At 45.9% G+C, this 21,173-nt stretch overlaps 1 long non-coding RNA gene across 1 annotated transcript; it reads left to right on the forward strand.

Moving 5' to 3' along the window:
• The first annotated feature begins 21 nt into the window (after nucleotides 1-21).
• Nucleotides 22-6,451, forward strand: LOC125942069 (uncharacterized). The gene is made up of 2 exons (XR_007464767.1): nucleotides 22-1,424; nucleotides 2,609-6,451. It is a non-coding gene; the product is annotated as an uncharacterized LOC125942069 (long non-coding RNA).
• The last annotated feature ends 14,722 nt before the right edge of the window (nucleotides 6,452-21,173 follow it).

A 21,173-nucleotide genomic window follows, 5' to 3' on the forward strand; every position in this document is an offset into this window, starting at 1 on the left:
AATGCACGGCAACCAAAAAAGGATTGCAGTGTATTAAGTAGTGAGTCTTGTGTGCTTTTGCAGCTTTGCTTTGTTTTCAAGTCTGAACAGGTACTTATTGCTTTTCTACCTCTAAACGTTAGCCAAATTTTTCAGTGATGTATAGTCTACTGTAGGAGGCACCAATGGCCTGTGCAAGTGAATGTTCGCTGGAAGCTTCGGTGCTAAGCCTCTCATTTACTCTTTTTACCTTCCTTTGTAGTACTGCACAACAAAAATAATCAGAAAAGTGCTGAGACAGCAAAAAAATAGCTAGTATTTTCAGTAAATCTCTGACTTCAGACGTTTTCCCCCCAGTCCTGTAAGCTAGCCAAAGCCCTGCCCCTCTACATATCTGCTGAACAAACACATTTTTTAAACTATAGCCCAATATCGCTTACCTCCAGTTCTGGTAAACTACTGGAGCATATCATACACAAGCATATAATAGAATACCCTGAATCCAAGCTAGGAGGCTGTACAGAGGAAGGCGTGGGGCGAGAAAGAATGCGATAAAGGTTAATAGTACAGTGGTGACGGCAGCCGGTGAGACGCAAAGGTACTATCTCGCATAATATAGGTGCACTGATGTCTTCTGGCTGCAGAAACATGAATGGTAGCAGTGCTCTATTGCGGTCATCTTCTTTCATTGCAGGTGTGTACAGGGAGTAAACTGAAGTGAATGCATGCTGTAGAAATAAGCACTGCACATTAACATCATTTTGAGGCCACCATCATCACAGTAACAAGAAAAATTACGTCATAAAGAGACGAGGAAACACACTAGCTTCAAATCATCCCGAAGTAGGTGACACTATACTCTGTTTTATACATAGTAGGCACTGCTGTGAAAGCTAGAGAGACTTCTCTTGCTACTTGTATTGATGACCCAAAAATTTTTTGTCACATATGAAAGTAAAATATAGGTACACATAATGCAATTCGATGGAAAATTAGGTCTTGTACTTTTTTGTCGCAAAATATGATGATTTATTGCATAGAAGGCATCGGAGATCTGATCCTGTCTAACACCAAACGATTGGAGCGACATGTTTCTGTGACCAGCAGCCACAGTGCATTACTTGCGCTCGCGACCAAAACAAAGTATGTCGCATACTGGCAGCACCAAGGTACACAAATAATACGTCATTTCACATAAACATGAGTCCGCAAGCCCTAGTTGCAATATATGATGTACACATATTACGTAGAAAGTTTCGCAGAGGATAAACAACTGCACTGCGGAATGTGTGGATGTGACTTCTATGACCACACTACTTGCGTAGCTTCCGCACCATTGCCTGCTACGTATGAAACAGAGTATAGTGTTTCTGTGTGGTGTTGTGCTCAAGCAGGTTGGACATAGCCACGTGGAATAAAAGTTGAGGAGGAATGCCGTAACTAAAGTTTCCTTCTCCCCTCGTTCATTTGTTTTTAGCACAGAGTGCTCCAAGCTGGCGTGACCAGCTTACTTGGATGAGAAACTTCTCTTCTGCAGCCGCCGTAGTCGATTCTCCTCTTCCATCAGAGATGGGACGCCATAGACGTTTTCACTTGGAGATAAGACTTTATGTACAAATATATACATTGACGGCTATTTACAGGGAGTCTGACGTAACACTCGACATAGCCGATAGTGCATAACACCGCTCATACGTCCAGACCCTTAGTTTACACTGGAACCGGCGCCTTAACTCGGCAGAGCCGATAGTGCAGAGCACCTTTCCTGCGTCCGGAACCCTCATGAGGGGTCGGGAGCCCGGTTTTACCCCTTCGGTTGCTCCTCCCAAATCCCCTCACGGCAAATCACGACACCACAGTGACCTGATTGGGTCAACTGGGCTGTCATTCACTTGTCACCACTTTTCTCACTCTCTCCCTGTGTTTTTCGGAACATTCAGAGAGAGAGGGAGAGAAAGAAAACAACAAACAAGAAATAAACAAACAAGGCACAAACACTCCCACTCTGCGGCATGTTAAAACATCTCGGCGCTTCCCCCAGAACACTGTCGGTGAAAGAAGCGCTCCGTTCTTGTTCCTTAATTGGGAGTTACCCACGGCATGCCGTAAAGGGCACCGCGCCGAAGCGCGCCCATGGATGCACAATGCCGTCCCGCGCGCGGTCCATCTCCGGCGGAATCATAAAACAGTCATCTCAAAAACGGACCGCACCTCTGATGCCAGCCCGTCGCTCACGAGCCGTGCGTCGGGTTACACGACCCCACCGGAAGTGGCTTCCTTACACCCGAGGCATGCCCATTGACACCCTAATGACGTCTTGCAGGTGGTCCGGCTTAGGCAGCGCGCGAGAGAGCACCCGTTCGCGCTTCCGTTTGGGCCTCGGGGGCCAAACAGCTCCCAACGCCACCCCATCCCCCGCGTCTTCAGATCGCGTGTGCACCATTTTACGGTGCACTGGGCTGGGGACGCGGGTTCTCTGCGGTCGAAGAGCGCCTCCTGACCCACTAACAAAGCCCCCCGCTGGCTTTGCATTCTGCGAGGCCCGAAACGGCGACCTTCCACGTTTCTGGGGCGAAATTACGTTTGAGGGCCTCCCGCGTTTATCAACATCCTTTACACCGTAGTTCAGAGGAAGGCAATTTTTAACCACTTGTAGCTTTAATATATAGTGTGCCAATATAAAATTCTTGTGAGAAAGCAATCAATGGCACGGCAAAATTATTTCAAGGACCCTTTAAAGGGGCCCTGAACCATTCTTTTTCGAAGTAGAGAAATGCATTTGAAGTTAAATAGGCTATTTCAGAAATACTTTGCCGCAAAAAGTCCTTCAATGCGTTCAGCAGAGCGGAGTTAATGGCAATCAAACATGCCCTTTGCGGTCCTTCACCATCTTTACCAACGGATAGTAGCCGTATCCAACTTGCGCATTTTGAAGCGATATCAGTAAGTCTGCCAAGGCGTCTAACCAGCAGTGGCCAGGAGTGAGCGCATGCTGGCAAGCATACGTGTGGTCTGACCTTAAGTTTCGCGAGGTTCGAGGCTAGTCGAGCGTTCAAAGCTACCATATTTTCCGGGCTGTAAGTCGCACCTTTGTATAAGTTGTACCCCCCTCAAAACGGCCGTTTTTCCCGAACAAAAAAACGGATATAAGTCACACCGGTGCATAAGACGCACCTGTTCGTTCGGTAAGCGATTAAAAAACCCGTTGAGGATCAGGTTGTGAGGAAGTGTGACGAAAATATGTGCTTGCAGCGATCGCCGCCTCTGCACGTATACTGCGGTAGGCAGTGCTGACACATGTGTAAGCGCCTTTCAGTGTCTAGACAATACTTTTCATAAGTATTTTATTCTGATAGCATGAACAATGCTAATGATGGCTTACATGACAGCATTTAGTCAAAGCCATCGAAGTCATCCTCCTCCAAGCCGCTGACAAACAATGCAGCTACTTCAGGTTGGAGTTCCGTTGGCACATCACTGTCTTCCGACTCGCTAGTATCCAACTCGCCAACATCACCATCAGCCGCGAACGGGATCAACCCAGCCTTGTGAAACCATGCCGCAATCGTTTTCTCAGAAATTGAGTTCGATGACTCACTAACCCATTTGGCCACTTCTCCATGCTCCGTGTGTCGCATGCGCCCTGTTTTTGTGAAGCTATGCTCCCCTCTGACATCCAGGTCTCCCACAAACGTTGCAGAACCACTTTAAAACTGCGGTTCAGAGTAATGTCGAGTGGCTGAAGCATCTTCGTCATGCCGCCAAGTATGATGACTGGGATGCAGTTCTTTGAACCTATCTTTTTTTTTTTCTTGATGATATCGGTGATATGCGCCTGCATACTGTCCATCACCAGCATTCCTGGCTTCACGTTAAAGAATCCATCTGATCGATGTGAAAAACAACGGTCAAGCCACACATCCATCATTTCTTCATCCATCCATCCCTTTGTGTTCGCCTGAACCACCACAGTGGGAGTAAAAAAGTCCTTTGGCAACGTTTTTCGTTTAAAAATCAGCATGGGAGGCAGCTTTGTGCCATCCGCACAACAGGCGAGGAACAACGGTGAAGTGCGACTTTTCATGGCCTGTTGTCCTCACCGTAACAGTTTTTTTGCCTTTCTCGGTGACGCTTCTCCCAAGCGAAATATCGAAAGTCAGCGGACTTCATCCATGTTGATGATGTGGCTCACACTGACATTCTTCTCAATTTCCTCCCTGAAGAATGAGCAGAAGTTGTTAAGCTGTGCCTGAAAGTTGTCAGGCAGCTTCTGGCACATTGAAATCCGCGCTCTCAGACCAGCTTATTCCGTCGCATAAAGTGGAAACACCACGATGGACCACCCTCGAAGCCAGCAGCATTGGGCTCTGTTGCCAGGGTCTTCGCATTCAGACACAGCTGCACTGTTGACAACCCTCTGCCTTCAGCTCATTGTTGCAGTGCCCACGTTCGCAGACGAGTCTCGAGATCCAGCCAACGTGCCTTCTTGCCGCAGTTTGATTTCTTTGTTGACTTCATTGTCCGGAGCACACTGGAGGCTTTGCACCAGTCCATGATCATTTTCTCACTGACTTCGAATTCCCTCCCTGCTGCTCGGTTTCCATGCACCACTGCAAGTTCAACTGCACGCAGCTTGAATCTTGCGTTGTAACTTCGGCGACTTTGCTTCGCATGCGGCGTCGTGGTTAGTGAGGCTGCGACGACACACGTGATGTGCGCAGCAACAGCGGCAACGAGTGCAATGAAGTTGTTGATGTTGATGTGGCTTCACCCTTTAGAACGGGAGGTAGCTAGTGTGTGGTAACAAGAATTAAAACAATAAAATAACAGTGTGAATAAAGAAAAAAAAGCAAACAAAACTGCTGTGCATGGCAGAAGGCGACTAGCGGTGGAGCGTCATTTGATGCCCACTCAATAGAGAGGGACGTGGCTATCGCATCCTATCCTGATTTTGGCTGTATATAAGATGCACCGACAAATAATTCAGAAAAAAAACGTGTCTTATACACCGGAAAGTACAGTAGTCAAAATTGGCAGGACCCAACGGCTACGACACCGATAAGCAGGTTGACCAATGTTTAATTCCTATGTGGGTGGCCACGGCTGAGCATTAGTAGACGATATTTGGCTTCTTACGGAACTACGTAATTATCGAAATTCAAAAACAGATTTTCGCTAACTTCAGCCTGTTTATTAAACTTTGGGGAAAATGTGACTTCATGCTCCGCTTGCGAGCTCCACGTGCCGCACCCGATGGCAAAACTTGGCTGAGACGTTCACAGCAGTGTATGCTATCCGCGGATTGTGTTTTTTCACCAACCCCAAGGGTTGGTTCAGGACTCCTTTAAGAAACACACTGCAGCATAAGGCTGCAAAAATGTTCAATTTTTTAGTGATTTTCTTGTGTTCATGAACGTGGACTCCATACCTCAAACTTAAGAAAATATTGCAGATACAGGAATAAAATTGTTCATTTGAAGTGAAGTCTACTCAGAAGGCACCTAGTCATTTTGGAGTCTTGCCTTAACACAGTTGGCCCATGTTAATGAATGGGTTGTTTGATGGGGCCACAGATATTTGTCTGAATTATGCAGAGGTGAATGAATGCTGTGTAAAAAATGTTCGCAAAGCAATTTTGTGCAACCCTCTGTACAACCTTAAAGGTAATGCAGCATAGACGTAAAGCTAATGGATGCTTTGAAAAAGAGAACAGAGACCCTGTGCATGCCTTGCTGGGATATCGGAGCCACAAATGTGCAAGTGTGTTGGTTGGACCCTCTCTTGCTTGTGCCTGTAAATGTTCGCAGTAGCTTGAATGTCAAACATACGTAGACACATTTTCATTACTCATTATGATTGTTGTGTCTTCGGCATTTTTAGATGCATTGTGCTGTCCTGGGAGGCCAATAAGCTTGAATTTACTAATTACAGAAAAGCATAGCTTGAATTAAGCATCTTCGAAGTACATTAAAATCATAGCAGATCAACAAAAGTTTTAAACTTGTTTGAATTTACTGGAATTTTTATTTATCAAGTTTGAATTATTGTAAGTCAACTGCAAACTGGTAGTGTCTAACACAACAAAAGAAAAGAACTTGTTGCATTACCACCAGCTGGTGGTGCCATTAATCGCCTAGACATTTTTCTTAATAACAAAGAGGAAATTAACACACATGATCCTATGAAACTAAACAGGGCTGGTGCTCCAGTGTGCAAGAGCTGGGAAACGTCACAAACAGGTAGGTAGGAATGAGGTTCTACTGTATTTAGCTTAGGGCTCACTTGCACTTATCAAAATGAGACCTAGCCAGGCCCGCTTGAACTTTGGATTCACCAAAGCCAGACCCTGACAGACTCACTCGGACTGAGACTCGCGAGAATCGGACCGAGGCAAGCTCACTCAAACTCACGGACTCGCACTCGCTCAAGGTCACTCAGGTTCACTGAATCACAGTTCCACTCGGATTATGGATATTGTAAAGTGCCTTTTATTGCATCTTAGAACGTTGCAAAGCGGGCTGCGTGGTCACGAGCTCAGCGTCCTTGGGTGCGCCACTTCGCTCGCTCGTCCAAATGCTGATATACACTTCCCCCCTCTAGTGAACCCCAACATATCTTGGTCAATTTTATGTTGACATGTTGAAATGCCTAGTCGCTCTGGCGCCTTCAGAACATGACCATAGCGACTGCGTGGTATACAATCGGGAATGGCTTGCGACTGTTTGGATCGCTGCGTTCTTTCGGGCGTCCCTGCTTCAGTGGGCAAATCCGGGTACGCATTAGGAGACGAGTCGGAAGCCGTGGGTGCATCTTCTGTCGGACACTCGGCCCCTGAACTGAGGAATGGTCTTGTTGTAGTGAAACGATTGTCTTCGGGTGAGTCATTTCCTGGACAAGAATGATAGGGTGATTCTTGAACTGTGTTTTCAATCAACGTATATCTTCTTTTCACATGATCTACGTGACGCCTGTACCGCCTGCCATCCTGAGTCATCGTTGCAAAGGACCTCTTGCCGCATTCTTCCACCACTACAGCGGGTAGCCAGGCGGGGTTATTGTTCAGGAATTTTCTTTATCCACACCTTGTCACCTTTCACGTAACCTTTTCTCATATCGTCCACCGTTCCCCTTTCGGTGTGCTTCCGGGGGTGTAGCACATCCAGATGAGACGGAAGCTGCCTGCCAAACATTAATTCTGCAGGCGTCTTCTGCGTTGTGGTGTGCGGTGTCATATGCTGCTTAAATAAAAAGCGTGACAGTCGGCAGGAGAGGCTTCCATCCGTCAGTTTCTGCAACCATGCGCTCTGCTTGTCCATTTGTGGCCGGGTGGTATGGAGCTGATGTTACATGTTTGATCATGTTCAATTTGAAGAAGTGTTGCATTTGCGACGAAAGGAATGCTGTGCCATTATCAGAAACTATCACTTGCAGTATGCCAAAAGTCGCGAAAAGCGATCGTAGCACATCCGTGGCTGCGGCAGTAGACTGTGACGGCACTTGTCTTACTTCTAGCCACTTGGAGAAGGCATCCACTACGATTAAAAAGCTCCGATTGTTCACCGGCCCTGCAAAATGAACATGAACGATCTCCCATGGTTCACTTGGACGGGGCCATTCCAGCATTACAGCTTCTGGAGGAAGATGGCTGTGCATCTGACATGTCTCACACGATTGCACCTTGGTCTCGATGTCAGTGTCCAATCCAGGCCACCACAGGTGACTGCGAGCGAAGCGTTTCATTGTAGTCATTCCTGAGTGGTTAGAGTGAAGGAGAGTCAAACACTCTCCCCTAGCCTCTGTAGGAATCACAACCCATGTGCCCCATAATACGCAACCACGGTGCGTAGAGAGCTCTTGTACCCGACTCTTGTAGGGTTGGAAGTGTATACCTTGCCATGACGCTGTTGATCCTGTTTGCAACCCCTTGTAAACTTGAGAAAGCGTGGAGTGTTCTACTGTCAGCCTTGCTATCTCCTCGGCACTCAATGGAGGTTTGCGCAAACCTTCAATCATCAACACGTCACCTGGTGCCGCTAGCTCATCGACATCGGAAGCCAGAGGAAGTCGACTGAGCGCATCCGCATTCTGATGTTTTTTTTCCTTCTCGGTACAGCAACTCGTAGTCATAGGCGCTCAAAATTATGCACCAACGAAGCATCCGGGGTGATAACACTTGCTGAATTTGCTTCCTAGGGCACATTATTCCAAGAAGCGGCTTATGGTCAGTCACTATGAGTACATGCTGACCGGCAATGTACTGATGAAAATGCGTGACTGCAAACACTATTGCAAGCCCTTCTCTGTCGAGTTGGGAGTAGTTTCTCTCACATTTGCCGAGTGTTCTTGACGCAAACGCTATTGGCAGGTTTCCGTCCAACTGCGCAAGAACTGCTCCTAACTCATAAGGCGAAGCATCACAGCTGAGCATCAGTGGGCGAGAGTCGTCGTAATGCGCAAGAACCGTACACTCACGTAGTGCATCCTTAAGTTTGTTGAAAGCGGCTTTGTGCGGGGCTTCCCACTTCCACTTAGCTTCTTTATCCAATAGACGATGAAGAGGTTCGGCGATGGACGCTTTGTCTCGGAGGAACCGGCTGTAAAAACTTATCATTCCTAAGAATGACTGTAGCTCGGATTTGTTTGTTGGTTCAGGCACACTCGTTATTGCCTCAACCTTTTCAGACGTCGGCTCAACTCCGTTAGCGCTCACATTGTAGCCCAGGAAATGCACTTCGCGTACCGCAAATATGCATTTTTCCTTGTTCGCTTTGAGACCTGCCTGTTGCAAACGCTGTAAAACTGCTTCCAGTCAATCTAGATGCTCTTCATTCGACACTCCCATGATGAGGATATCGTCGAAATAAGCGCTAACACCGGGTAGTCTAGCGAGCAGAGTATCCATGAAACGTTGGAATATAGATGGTGAGGCCAAAACGCCGAATGGCAGTCGCCTCACTGCGTACACGCCTTTAATTGTGTTGATAGTCAGCATCTCCGAAGTGGCCTTGTCGACGTGCAGCTGTTGATAAGCCTGTGTCAAGTCAATCTTTCAAAAGATCTGTCCTCCTCGTAGAGTTGCAAGCAGCTCAGCTGCCGTTGGCAAAGGATATGCCGTTGGCTTGATGCTTGTGTTTACTGTGCTCCTGTAATCCCCGCACAATCGTAAGGATCCATTCTTCTACCTCACGATGACCACTGGCATCGCCCAATCACACGCGGAGATTGGCTCAATTTTGCCTTGAGCCTGGAGTTTGTCGAGTTCTCGACATACGGCATCTTGCAATGCAAATGGCACTTGCCGGCACTTCAAAAACTTCGGTGTCACGTCTTCAGCAAGTTCAATGCATGCAGGTGGCCCTGAATGTCCAGTGAGAGCTTCATCGAACACCCCAGAGAACTTGGCTAATGTTGCGTCGATTGTTGTTTCTGCGAGATTGTTGAGTCCATGCAGCGTAATGCCCAGTTTTTCGAACCAATTTCTTCCTAACAAGCTGGCTCCAACTCCTCCAGCCACGAGCAAGGGTAGCTGTGCTTTGTTGTTGTTGAAAGATGCATTGATAAGCACGGAGCCTAGGATGTCCAAACATTCTCCCGACCATGTCCGTAAAGCGAGCTTGCGTTCTCTTAACACCGGGGCATCGTCAGGCCAGAGGTGAGCGAAAGTCGCTCCACTTATTATAGAAAACGCTGCTCCCGAGTCTACTTCCATCTTGAGTGGCCGACCAAACAGTCGTACTGTCACGACGAACCTAGCTGTGGTTGTGATCTCTAGTCCTGTGTGAAAAACAGTAAGGAGGCCGCCTTCCTGTTCCTCTAAAACTTCGTCATCTTCTAAACGATGACTTCCTTGGTACTTCTGTGGTTTAGCCTTTTTCGACAGGCAAGCGTCCGCGATGTGACCCTTTTTGCGGCAGAAATTACACGTAGCATTCTTGAAGAAGCACTTGTCGGCCTTATGATCTGCTAAGCATCGGATGCACTGATGCGCCTTGCTTGTAGAGCTCTCGCGAACATTCTGACGATGTATGTCAAAATTTTCGGCCTGTTGCTGAGTGCTTTGAATCTGTCTCTGCTGATCTCTTGCTGATTCAGCAGTCAAAACAAGCTCGTACGCTTTCTTAAACGTTAGCTTATCTTCAGCTAGCAACCGTCGTTGAAGATGAGAATCGTGGATCCCACATACCAATCTGTCTCGTAGCATAATTTCCAAAGGAAGCCTTGTACTCCCTGGTTGAGACTGCAGTTCCGCTTTTCCACCCGACGTATCAGGGCCCACCGTCGTGGAGTCTGCGTTGCCAAAGTTGCAGTCCTTTGCCAAAGTTCGCAGAGCTGTCACATAGTCTTTGACCGATTCATTAGCGAGCTGGTCTCGTTTCTGGAAGCGATATTGTCCAAGTAACTCAGATGGCCGGGGGTCGAAGTGCTGGCTCAGTAACTTGATGATGTCCACCAAGTCCACCTCAGAAGGCTTCCGTGGTGCAACCAGGGCCCTAAGCGTCTCGTAGGTTTGCTCACCGCACAGCGTGAGCAGAACCGCTCGCTTCTTGGAAGATTCGACGATGTCGTTGGCTTCATAGTAGAACTCCAGGCGCTCTACCCACGATGACCAGTCGGTGCTGGGCACAAATTCTAGTATCTTGCCTTCAGGCATCGCCTTCCAGGAAAACTTGCTTCGCGGGGTCGCGTTCCCTCGTCGCCAGTATTGTAAAGTGCCTTTTATTGCATCTTAGAACGTTGCAAGGCGGGCTGCGTGGTCATGAGCTCAGAGTCCTTGGGTGCGCCACTTCGCTCTCCTCGTCTTCGCTCGCTCGTCCAAATGTTGATATACAACAATGGAATCATAGGCTCAGACTAACCGCTTGTCAACCAGCTTGAAGATGGAAAAAAATTGCTGAGTTCCATTCATCGCAATTGCAACAATAGGGCGAGTGTGACGCACATGAAATTCCCCCTTAACCTCCCGTTTCTTTCGAAGCGCCACGAGTATCACGTCTGAGTCTGTTCCATAAGATATACTACCACAACCAATCCCTTCAGTCTGTTTTTATAACTCCACTGTCATTCATGTCATGTCGCCTTGCCCATGCACAAAGTTTTTGGTCCTGACAGTGAGCAGAGTAACACACTTCTTTGTACAGCAGCCACAGCGCATCACTTGCACCGCGACCAAAACATAGTATGTCGCCTATTAGAAGCAGAAATATGCACAGGTATTGTGTGATTTGACGTAAACCTTCGTCCACAAGTAGTAGTTACAATATATGACTTAGTTATTTCGTAGGAAATGTTGCAGATCAAGAACAATTGCACTTCAAAGTGTGCAAAATGAAACCTCTATGGCCGCACTACTTGCGTAGCTTCCTCAGCGTTGCCTGCTATCTATGAAAGGGAGTATAGTGTCAGTCAGCGGGCTATACAGGTGCACTACAGGGTGCAACAGGCGTGTGGGAAAAAATTAGGTGGGCGGGTTAATAAGGAGTGGAGATGGTGCATTCTCATAAGTACTGTAACAATCATATATTTTGTCAATAACTTTTATTAGCATATGCGATCAACTGTGTGGGTGTGTGTGTGTTTTTTTCACTTTGAAGTGACAGGCTAGCCACTGTGTGCTCCAGTAACATCTTTGTCTTTTGGACTTGCAAGTAGGGGTGTGTGAATAGTGATTTTTGAGGCCAAATCGAATAATGCAAGAAACGAATCGAATATTGAATAGTTTTCAAATAATGAATAGCCGTTATCACAATTAATATTGTTACAGGGAAAAGAGAAGGTAAAAAAGCGCTGATGAACACTGTCATAATATAAAACAATGTTCACATCCTAGTATTCTTGAAGTTGCCAAGTTTCTGTCATTACATAGTACATTATGAAATGTTTATTGAAAGCACAAAATTGAGCATTAGGAGCAAAAAAATAGTTTCTTTGCATGCACAGGGGTCTTCAGAGAGAGTGAGTGATCATTGTATAGCCTGTAAAGTATGGCTACCTAAGCGACGTAACCTGGTTCACTACACAAGTTCTCATGTTTTATGCTTGTACAATACCCACGAGGCTGAAAATTTACCATACTTTTGTTCCAATTGTATGTTTAATTGGCCACAGTTGACATTTTGAAATATTCGAAAAGTATTAGAAAAATATTCACATTTACAAATAGTGACTATTCGATTCGAAGACCAAATGGAATGGCGCACTATTCGATTTGTTATTCGAAAATTTTGAAATTTCGCACACCCCTACTTGCAAGCGTACTCATGAAACAAACAGTCTACATGAATAACACCAAGTGTATGTTGTTTAGAGAGTTGTTGAGAAACCGCCAATAATTTCTTAGTTCCCGACATTGAACTATCTAATTAAAAGTATTTGTCTAGCATTTTAATTGTTGTGTGATGAGGTTTATTGGACTCGTCAAGCAGCAGCCAGAAACACAGCGGCAGCAACGATAGCTCAGCTAGATCGGCGAACTGGCTGCGCGACACGTGATGGCGACAGCGCTTTCTAGCGTGCCACTCTTCTGGCTCCGAGACACGCAATGGCAACGGGACTTTCCAGTGCAATTCTTCTTCCTTACAATCACTCCCTGGCTGAAAAAGAAGCCATACTGGCGACCTACGGTGATGCCGAAATGATGGGCTCATAATAAATAAGGCTTGATCCTGTCTACATGAACAATTTCACGTCCCCCACGACGGTGGTCACTTGGGGGCGTCAGAGGCTTGATGATGTAGTTGACGGGCGAAGTTTGGGCTATGACGCAATAAAGACCATCAAACTTCGGCAGTAGTTTGGAGAGGCCAAGAGACTCGTAGGTGGGACCAAGGGCCATACAAGGGATTCATTCGGGAAGGTAAAAGCAGGTCGGCCGTCACGTCCAAGCTTTTGGTGGGATTGGTCTGCGGTAGTGAGCGAGCAGGGGAGCTGCCGACACTCTGAAGCATCTGGATGATATAGAAAAATTGTGTTGATGGTACAGAAAGTTTCATGGCCGTACAGAAGGAAAAATGGAGAGAATCCGGTTGTGGGCTTGTTTGGTGGTGTTGTAGTCGTATGTTACGAAAGGCAGAACAAGGCCCCAGTTGGAATGATCCGAGGCGACATACATGGACAGCATATCGCCAAGAGTACAGTTGAACCGTTCCGTCAGACCATTGGTCTGGGAGTGATAGGCGGTGGTGGTTGTGATTTATAATGTTGCATTGATGAAGGAGAGACATCACTACTTCAGAAACAAACACGCACCCTCGGTCACTCAGAAGTTCACGTTGTGCCTCATAATCAGATCGTGGTTTTGGCATGTAAAACCCCACAATTTTTTTGCTAGAGTTCACAAGGAATGCCGTGGCGTAGAACGAGGTGATGGAGGATGGAGGAAGCAAGGTTGTGTGCCGTGGCTGCTGGGAGGGCAGTGGTTTCCGCATCTCCCGTCAGGTGATCGACTGCGACTATGATCCAGCGGTTGCCTGCAGCCGTACTTGGGAGTGGACCATATAAATCTATACCGACACAGTCAAAGGGACGGACTGGCATGGAAGTGGCTGCAACGGAGCAGCTGCATGAGGAGCCAATTTGTGACGTTGACAACCAGGGCACAAGTAGACGAATTTGCTGACGTAATTATACATGCCTCGCCGGTAAAGTCGAAGTCGCGTGTACGACTTGAACACGTCCCCATGGCCACACTGTGGGTCGATGTGAAATGAAGCGCGGGTATCGCTATGGAGTTAGCGCGGGAGCACGAGAAGCCACTTGCGGCCATCGCAAAGGTAATTTTAGCAGTATAGAAGTCCATCTCTAACTGTAAAATGTAGTGCTTGACGGCGGAGCACCCGAGACGCTGGTAGTCCAACAGGATTCTTTAGAAGGTTCAGAAGAGCGGCTATCCATGTGTTCTTTTGCTGCTCTGAAATAAAGTCGGTGATGTGCAAAGGTGGGCGTCGGGGGCGAAATGCTGTCGACGTCGGGTGGAATCAGCGAACGTGATAAAATTGAGGGCAGTGCATGGAAGTCGCTGGAACAAATGCTGCAGTGTGAACCAGTAAAAGGACATCACGGGACACAGAAGTACTTCCTACTTGACAATTAAAACGACTGTAAGGAAGAAGAATGGCACTGGAAAGTCCTTTCGCCATCGCGTGTCTCGGAGCCAGAAGAAGCGCTGTCGAGCTCCGAGACGCACGATCACATGCCTCCTTCACAAAGACAATTCATAGATATGGACTACAGAGCGCAAGTACGCGCTCCGTCATTTACTCACTTCTGGGCCAGTCTTGTGCCATTTCAATCCCGAGGTCATGACTGAGCTACACACTGATGCTAGTAGGGTGGGTATTGGTGCTGTCTTTGTTCAACTTCACTATGGGCTCCAGCACGTCATTCCGTACGCAAGTTGGACACCGACGAGAGTGGAGCTAAATTACACTGTCACCGAATTAGAATGCCTGGCAGTAGTGTTCGCCATCCAGAAGTTTCAGCCATATCTGTGCAGTCGCCATTTCAAGATAGTGACGGATCATCATTCCCTTTGCTGGCTTGTTGGACTGCGGGATCCTTCTGGATGGCTGGCACGTTACGTTATGCCTTGAAGAATACAACTCTTCTGTTGCCTACAAAAGCGGTTGGTGTCATACTGATACCGGCTGTTTGTCTCATCTCCTGTCACCACATTCCAATGCTAATGACGACTTTGACGACTATCTTACCAGCATTACCAGAGTTTCCTAACACCAGTACCTTTAAATGTGAACGTCTCAATCCTACACCGATGCCCTATTGGAGGCTGCCCACACGTCGGGTCAGACCATGCTGTGTGACTCCCTGCTTTACAAAAAGATATTACGCTGCGCGGTGGAGCCGAAGAGGAGAAGAATAAAACTGAGCACGCTGTAGAAAATGTCTGACTATCTGCGGTCTCGTCTCTATGTCCCCTCGATCATCTTGTAAATAAACCCATCTCATCCTTAACAATATCTTTCTTGATCTATCTTAAGTTAGCTACCAGTGCAGCATTTTATGTTCATTTTAATTTTTGCATTTTCATGCCTGTAACTTCTCTATAAGCATTTAGGTCCTAATGTTGCCAACTTCACTCAGGTTGGTTGTATAGTCATGTACTACTATTAGAGTACTAGAATGGGGGAGTGGGTCCAGCGGACGCCTTGGCAAGCACCGAGGGTGAAGCAAAAAACGTTGAAATTGTGGCGGCACTGCTGTCGCCTTATTCTGAATCTCCGGCCAATAAACGTTGGCTCCGGCTGTTTCAGCAGCGCTCATTGGCTGAGGCGAGCTCACGGGCAGAGTAGCTGTCGTCTGTGCGACGCACCGTCATTGTTGCATCGTTTGCATTCTTTCCGCCGCTCTTTTTTCGTTTTATTTACAACATATCGGTGGGGAATAATACCACTGTTGCCGCCACCGAGTATCCACCTGTCAAAGTTCTTTGCAGCTGCGGTAGGGTCTCTGACGCGACAAGCGTCCGGCCGGCGCGCGGGGCCGCTCATTCGGAAGAAAGCGACGGTGGCACCACCAACTTTTAAATAAAAAAAAACCTCAGCGGGGAGCCTGCGTTGGACCCACTCCCCCAATCTAGTACACTCTACTACTATATTAGGCAGTTGTGTTGCAATGTTTGCACAGGTTCCCTAACCTGCTTGATATCCTTGGACATCAATGTGTTATTTGGTGACACCTATATGTTGCTGAGTTTACAGCACACAGTCTGCTTTGAAATGTTTGTATCTGATGCAAACTTGGTAAGTGATGTGTGGAGCGTATTATTTGTGAAATTTAGCACTGCTGGTTGGATGCACACATGTTGTGCTATGAATGCGAAATGCCAAGAGCGATGTTTCCTTAACTGTGTATGTCAGATGAAATCCATGATGGCATGAACTTGGAGCTCTATTACCAATGAGAAGACAATGACAATCTCTATTTGGCCGTTGTACAGTGTTTCTCATCATTTATCTGTCAAAGATGTCTGTCGTGGATGTGCATTGATCAAGCCAAGTAATCAGCAAATGAAAAGAAAATAAATGTTGTTTGCTTCATACTTATTTGTCTTGTGATGACTTTTCACAGCAGCAGCACACTCATGGCCTCAGCAGAAGGTACACGAGCCTCAGCATAATGGAGGAGTAGAGGAGGCGCTTCCAATAAAGCAACTGCTTGTTGGTTGTAGCAGTTAAACTGTCTTTGAAAGTTTGTTTCCTAATAAATTCGGCAGAAGCCATTGGAGGAGGATTGTCTAAGGAAAAAGTGATGGCTTCTCTAAATCTGCTGAGATGTGTTGCTGGGGCACATAGTGGTTAGCTCTATTGGCTAAATGCTATGAGGCATGTGGGCATTGTGACGTTGCACTGCCTACAGAATAGACCTGCTTTGGAAACCACATTAAAGGTTCTGCAGATATGGCGGAGACACTCCATTTACCACAGTGTATGGCGCCTCATTTTTGTGATTTTTTTTTTTAGTCCACAAAAAAACTTCGCAGCAGTTCTACACAATGGCCAAGTGAACTTGTCTCTCCAAATATAGCATGCATTGTTGTGGAGACTGGAGGCACACAAATGTTTTATTTTTTTTTTCTTTGAACCTGGATAAACTGGTTCAGAAAGCTCCAAAAAGCTCGAAACCGGTTCAAACCATTGCATTAATTCTTGCTCCAGAGCTGAACCGGAACCGAACCACAAAGTATGAACCCGACTTGAACCCAAAAATGTTTCAGTTCAACATCCTGGTAAGATAACTTAGAAGAGTTGTGCCCCTTTCATGACTTGGGATCAACATATCGGGGATGGGGGCGTATATCACCCCCACTCAGCTCGTGGCCTGTCTGAATATTCTATAATTGACAGACAACAGCAGCTAGTTTGGAATAAGTAATAGACTCTTCCTATACCTCTCCTGTTCTGCCTTGCACTTCCAATGGCTGTGCTCAGAATAAATATGGTCCATGCACATTTCGCTTATGTAATCCGTTTAATTTCTGAAATCTTGAGTACACCACATTATATTACAAGGTATTTCATGTAACCTGAACCAGTCTTTAAAAATGGTACATAATAAGCAAATGTGACCAACGGCTCATTGCTTGCATTTGTCTTGAATTACTCAGAATATTTTTTGTAATGAAATTAGTTGTCTTGTTGAGTACAGCTATGCAAAATTTTAAAATGTTTGTTTTAAATCATAATTCATATCTGCAAAACTCTTAGAGGGTGTTAAGAAATACCCAATAAAATTCACATAAGTTTTCTCTGATGTGGTACTTTTTTTCCACTCTCTGAAGAAAGCCAGCAAGATCAAGAAAAAATTAACGTCGCTACTAATTTGTACACCTGAAATGCAGGCTCTCAAGTGTGTTCTCAACAAACGACTCCCGCATGTTGGCTCCCCCCCCCCCCCCCCCCCATAATGCAAACCGGAATGTTTTCATTGGCCTTCCATGCTGGCTTATCATTTGTGAGCGTGGGAGCTTTCCATCTTCATGGTAAAGATGCTGACATGGCTGCTTGGCCTATGCTGGGACCCGATCACTGTTTTGCAATGGGCATGGGCTTCGTCCTTTGGAAATGCAATTGAGAGCACTACAATGCAGGCACATGAACATTTAGTGGTATCAATTTTGGATATTTAAACTAAATTGTGAGGTGTAACTTCCCAAAGCAGCTCGTGGGCTATGGGAGATGATGTAGTGGGGTCTCCGGAATAATTTTATTGCATTCTGCCCTCATTGGAATGCAGCCACAGTGGCTAGGAATCAAACCCGCAACCTCGTGCTCAGCAGCACAACGCCACGGAACATGTGTAGTTTGGGATATTTCAAAGAGCCATATAAGAATTTAATCATAGGAACAATTTTAGCATGTGTTTTCGCACGCACTGATTTCTTAATGCACTTTTGTTATGTTTAAGATTTTGTAGGATTGAACCAAACTATTTGAACTACAAATAATATTTTTGGTAACTTCGAACAGCTGCGAGCAGTGTGCGCCATTGGCCCCGTTCGCCTACAATGTGCCACTTTTTTTTTGTAATTTGGTTGTTATGTGGAAAAAAAGCATATTTGAGCAGAAAAAAAATTAAGAGTTTATATAGCTATGTGGTGATATAGGAAGATGAGGCATTGTAGTACGAGTATGGCACGAGATTTGCAAGTGAGAATAAACCATTTTACGGTTTAGTGTGTTCGGAGGTGTGTATGTCTTCTGCTGATGTTTTCTGCCAGCCTCTCATGCCTCTCAAGGTATTCATAGCCTGGCTGCAGACACAACACTGATAGATTATGGCAGTCATGGAGGCAGTGTTTCACATTTCACGACAGCCTCATAACCTTAGTGTAGATACAACGTTTCAGCAATGCAAATTCAGTACTCCGAGTGCTTGCATGTGCGATCGGACAAAGCTGCCACAAATGTTTGGCTCTTGAAGCAGCTGAGTTGGAACTGCCTTGCTGAAGAAAAGACTTTTTTCTTCCTTCGTAAATTGTAAATATAACACATTAGTCAAGGCTGGGCATTGTGGTCTGCATGATATCGATAATAAACATGCCAAAATACCAAAGCAGATAATGCCCTGGACAGTGCAGTGTATCTGCTCATTGCTTCCTTTTCAAGACCAAATGCTAATTGCCTTCACTCATGTCATACAGTAAGCAGCATCTGAGGAAAGCATGGTTGCGCGAACAGGAAAAGAAAGACATGGAAAGAAAAGTAGGAAACGATAGGTCATGAAGGCGCTGAACTTCAACTGTTTTATTCTTACAGCAGAGCAAGAGGGAGTCAACAAATGCGCATGCGCGTGTCAGTGTCGTCTAAGGCGATTAAAGTGACGTTTTTAGCAGCTGCATCTCGTCAAACAGAAAAACAGACGTATCACTAATGCAACTCGTGCCTCTCTCTTTTATGTGATAGGCCTCCAAAAGTTCTCTAATTAATGTATCACCACTCTTGCCAATTATTATAATATCGCGCAGTAGTGGCTCACATGTGCCGGCCAAGCAAACTATGCAATGCGCAGGTAAGTGCGCATTACCTTTATTTATGATTGACAAATTAATTCATGCTCCCGTGCCCGGTCATTCACACATCTTCCCGTTTGGCCCACGTTGGACTTCCCACATTTCAGCGGTAGCTCATATACAACGCCAGTCGCACATTTCACATAAGGTCTGGTGTGGTTTTTCTGGCATCCTGACTTTTTGTCAACGTGGCTAATGCGCGGACACAGTCCAGCCAACTTTCGTGGCGCCGAGAAAACAAGTACACCAAACCTATTTGCGACTTTCTTCAAATTGTGGGAAAGTTTGTGGACATATGGCACCACTGCGGGCTTGCATCCTTTTTGGTTAGGGTTAGGCATATGCTTTTTGCCCTTCACCTTCTGGAGCAATGTTTTTGAGACGGCCCCTACGACCGAGCTCGGTTAGCCGGCTGTCTGTAGCCTCGCCAATTGGTTGTCAAAGCGAGCCTGCATCGCGTGAGAGCACGACTTCATGGGAGCAGATTCAAGGCATAGAGTGGCTATTGCTCTTTTTACTAACTTTGAATGTGCCGAATCGTATGGCAGCAATTCCTTCTGTGCACGTGGGCTATACTGCCAACAGACGTGGTTTCTGTCAAGAACTAAAATCAGATCTAAAAACTGAAGATTACCATGGGAAGGGAGAGTTCATGTGTAAATAGCATGCCCTTCCCATGTAGCCTAAAATTGCGTAAAACCTCGTTAATACACTGGTCAACGGTAAAATCATGGTTCCTTTTCAAACAAATTAACAAATCATCAACGTATCTAAAAGCCTTACGGTAGAACCTATCGTTAAAGGAACAGTGTAGGTCGCGGTCAAGAAATTGTCACAGAGCACAGGTGCGACGCAGGAACCAAAATGCATATTCCTTGCCGCTGAACATACAGGTCATCGTTAAAAGCAATAAAAATAGACTTTAAATAAAATTCCAGCAAAACCATAAAATTGTCAATAGACACCCACTAAATTCTGAAAAGCTACTGCGCCGTTACGGCCAATGCAATCATTAACGGAGGCACACATTTCCTAGCTATTGAGGCACTGAGTAAAACAAATTACTACGTCTACAGAAAAAACGTATGCAATAGAGGCGTTTCCTTTTAGGAATTTAATTACATCTGTAGAGCTTTTAGTCCTCAAAGGATCATCCACTTGCAATACTTTCAAATTATTTATGAGGAACTGGCTAACTAACTGCTGCCAAGAACCTTTCTCGCTTACGATAGCACGGAAGCAGCATCTAGACACTGGTACCCAATCGAGAAAATTGCCACTATTGCCTTCAGAGGCTGGACCTCGTCATTTAATTACGTTATACCACCCAGCATTTAGTGCAGGCTAAGGCTTTTGTGTAGGTAAATATGTAAACATATTTGCCTTTTTTGTAACTTGCGGCATTTCCTGAAGATTGTGAGTTGAGCCATATCCATGATTGACAAGATCGAGTTCGCTGCAACTCCCTTTCTCATCAAACTACTCACGGCTGAGGCAAATTATTTTGTGCCTTTATGCTGTGACTGTAAACCATCCCAGCCCATCGAGGCTTCGGACCCTTGGCATGAATAGATCCCAGACAACGCACAGCATCCCGCAGACGTCCGAAAAATATCCTGATATCTCACGTCCTATGAAAGATGTCCTGTAGGCATCCATGGGACGTAGGATTCGGACATTATTGGGTTGTGTTGGCAGAGTTGGCTGGCAGCACGTTTGAAACGCGTTTTTATTTTCGTGACTAAACCAAAAACGCTGATGGGCCATATATTGGTAACATATAGAGTTTATGCACACCTTGAGGGCCAATTACTCCTGTTCCCCATGTGTTCGCAGAGTTGGCTGGCAGCACGTTTGAAACGCGCACAAAACGGTCCAATACGCTGTTCATTTCGTTGTTTTATTTTTGCGACTAAACCAAAAAAGCTGATGGGCCATATATTGGTAACATATGGAGTTTATGCACACCAATTATAAATATCATATTTCCTCCCTGTCAGTAATGTAACATGCAAATTTTGTCGGATTATGCATGACATCTTGTGGACCTCCGCAATCGCTTTTAGAGATTGGTTTTATCTATTAGAAGAAACCGTCGCGGAGTGGTGGATATACATTCGATGCACAAAATTACCTTTTATGCCATTATGACGTCATTTAAGCTCATTCA

This window comes from Dermacentor silvarum, chromosome 1 (assembly GCF_013339745.2).
Source record: "Dermacentor silvarum isolate Dsil-2018 chromosome 1, BIME_Dsil_1.4, whole genome shotgun sequence".
Taxonomy (NCBI): domain Eukaryota; kingdom Metazoa; phylum Arthropoda; class Arachnida; order Ixodida; family Ixodidae; genus Dermacentor; species Dermacentor silvarum.